Source organism: Berghia stephanieae, chromosome 4 (assembly GCF_034508935.2).
Source record: "Berghia stephanieae isolate SIO BIC M18660-M18661 chromosome 4, UCSD_Bste_1.3, whole genome shotgun sequence".
In the NCBI taxonomy this organism is placed as follows: domain Eukaryota; kingdom Metazoa; phylum Mollusca; class Gastropoda; order Nudibranchia; family Aeolidiidae; genus Berghia; species Berghia stephanieae.
In genome coordinates this window covers 17,170,043-17,173,572 of record NC_088363.1, presented here as the reverse complement: position 1 = coordinate 17,173,572, position 3,530 = coordinate 17,170,043, and positions in this window count along the sequence as shown.

Genomic DNA, 3,530 nt, shown 5'->3' with positions numbered 1-3,530 from the left:
CATTTTTATTTTCTTTTTAAAATCAGTTATTTTGTACACCAATCAGTGTTAACTTCGTTATTATGGATAGTGACCGCTTGCCATTTGTTCTGTCCCCTTCTATCTTTTGTTTGAGACAAATTTGTTTTTGCCCGGGCCATGGTTAGGATTCTTTGCCAGAAAGTAGGCAGATATAAGACCTTTATCGTGCACCTTGGTTCCAATAACGAGGGAACTGGTGGTCAATGTTCATTATAACCGATGTTTCGTTGAATCAGAGTTATTTTTGACATCATTCTTATACAAAGGACTTAAAGTTCGTAAAATTAAATGGATTACATCGCCTTGCTACATTACCTCGCAGGTACCTCAAAATATTAGGATTGGCCCTCAACCCCCACTTGCCTGGGTTAAGACATACCTGCCAACCCTTCCTATTTTCACTCTTCCTTTCCGCTATTCTGTCATTGTCTCCGATTTTCAAAAATGATGACAATGGAAAGAAGAGAGAAAATTTAAAAAAAAAAAAGGTGGGGGAGGGGGGTTAAAAGGTGATACTTTTTTAAACGATTGCCAAGAGGTAGCTATGTAGGAAAATTAATTGGACTCCATTACTCCTTGCCTATTTCACTACCTAACCCATCTGATATTTGTAATTGTGCCAGACTACTGTTTTGTTTTTTGTTTTTTTTGTGTTTGGTGGCAAAGATGGTGATCATGTTTTAGATACATAATTATCCATTAATAAAAAATTCCAATTTTTTGATGTATGTAATAATTCCACTTTTAGAATGTGATGGGTTGGCAGGTCTGGTTAAGGTTAATGGGTCAACCAACTTTATTCCATTCCCCCTCCCTCAGTGCAGTGGACCAAAATTATGAAAGTCCAAAAGTGTCAAGTCTGGTGAATTAATAAGGAGGGCAAGACAGCGTTGTCCATCAAATTGATGCTATTACCTCTCTGTTCCTGGCACTTGTGTCTGGAAGGGCATTTTCATGAAGATATAATACTCGTTCCATCTCCAAAACTGGTCTAACTCCACGAGTTATTGCTTCAATGTCTATTTGCACCGTTGACAGTTGCTCCCTGTGGTAGGAAATCAACGAGGATTGCTACACCTCTAATGTCCCAAAACACTTGTCATACTTTTCAGTTGATTTCTCAGCGTTGAAATTTTTGGTCTTTGGGGAAGAGTGGTGTTGCCATTCTAATGATCGTCTCTTCAATTCATGTTCAACACTGCCTCTGTAAAATACCCGAGTTTTGTAGTAGATATCTCAAACTAAAATTTCGTTATTCAAGTAGCAAAAATTAAACTACAAAGCAACATGTGACTTCCCAAACCAAGGAAAATAATACTATTTATCAAAATCGGAAAATAAAAAAGTTATGCGTTTTTTAAAGTTTCGTTTGTTGATGATTTGTGAAGAAAAATAAATCTTTGTTTGGGAAAGTAATAAACAGACTTTGTTCACATAGATGGCGTTTTGCTTTGAAACAAGCTAGCAGGCCCAATTTTTGATATTGTAATATTCAAAGGCTGCTGATTTTAATGGTATAAGATTTTCACCATTAACTTAAGTCCAATACAGGGAGAGACTGTTCAAATAGGCCTTATTTTTTTTATGATTTGTGAAAAAACATAAATTTTGTATGGGGTAAGAAAAAAAAACCAAATAGGCTAGCAGGTCCAATTTGGGCTGATAGTAGTGATACAATTTCTATCAACGCTAACTTAAATTATAGAGAAAGAGAAACCGTTTAAAGAGACCTCATTTTTGATGATTTGTGAAGAGACATTCACACTTTAACAGCTGTCATATGGAATACCTATTTATAGACTTTACCAATGCATTTAAAAATGTTACTCAATGTTTTTCTTGGAAAACAAAGAATTCAATGACAGCTTTGTGTCGCTGATAGACATCCATTTTGAACTGTCATAACTTTGTCAAAATTTGACAATAAAATTTTTAACTTTTGGTTTAAAGAGTATACGTATCTCTGTAAGTTCAATTGAGCCAAATATGACGTCACATGAAAAAGAAATGAACTCAATAGGAGATTTGTCCCATTACTTTTTGATTCAACCTCGTAACCAGTCAATGCTGGTATATAAATAATAATAAAGTTCACTGAATTTAGAAAATGAGGCAAAATTTAATGATAATTTTGTCCTCACTGGCATGCTTTTCGCAGTTTCGATTACTTCATTGTAGCCGAGGTGTGTAGTTATGATCTTCGTTGAATGCAATAATAGTATCATGTTTATGGATATGACATGTATCGAAAACAAATCATTTTCATTTAACCATTAGCTATACTGTCTTGTTTTTAAAAAAATCGAATGCATGGTAGGTTACTCTCAAGTTGAACAGTGTGTGACAATGATAATCGATATAGTATTCTCCTAGAAGCTAGCTAGTCCTAAACAATCTAAAAATCTCACACTGACATCACTACAGGGTCCCTGCCTAAAGGGCTACTCTCAGATAGTCACAATATAACTTAATATAAGCGATATATATTCCTGACAATGACATATATATGGAGAAATAATTTACTACAAATATTAATATAAATAAACAAAAAGACCACCCTCCGCACAAAAGATATATCTATTTGTTTACCTCGAAGCTAAAATATAGCAATGGAGATCTGTGGTGGACGCTCTATGCTCCAGATTGAGTTAAAAGGAATAAGTAAATAAAATATAGCAAGCAGAGGCCAAGTGGGGCTGTTTGTTAATGACACATAATATAGGTCATCAAAAAAGGAAGAAAAATTGGATAGTTGAAAAAAATCTAGATTTACAAATAGACGAGAAAAGGTATACTGAAACAGGGAACAGATGTAGATGTAAGGCTATGTGGTAAGACACTCACTTTTGGATCAGAATGTCCAGGTTTCGAGCCTCGCTCAGCGCATAGTCGAGTCCTTGGTAAAGGCTCTTTACTCATTCTCTTACCGTACTCATACTCGGGTATAAAATGAGTAGCTGGCCTAACAGAGAAAGACACCCACTATGGAAACCAGATGAGACTAAATTATCTCATCATAGCAGGGGTGATGAATCCACCAATCCAAGAGGGCCAGCGTTCTCCCACCAGTTTCACTTGGAAAGGTGAAAAAGACATGCGGGTTTTCTTAATTCTTTCAGCGCTGAGGCCATATTCGCATTTCCATCACTAAATGGCTGACACAGATTGAGGCAGCATGAGAATGACAAGCAAAGACAAAGCGACATTCGAATTCGGCGCAAAATCTCAATTAACATACCCCTCTAGGGCCAAATGAATGTTCTCATTAAAGAAATGATACCATTGGTTCAATTTATAGAACTTTTGTAGAAAGTAAGATTGGATTACATTATTGTTTTTGCCTTTCAAGACTGGCTGCACTGTGCGACCATTGGCCAGTAGAACACTCTGCTCTGGCTGCAGTGTGGCCAATGGTGCTGAAACACTTAAGGGGCTTTTATACTTCTCATTCTCATTGATCTAAAATTCAAAATTCACATGTCTTAAAATAACGATGAAATGACAAAATC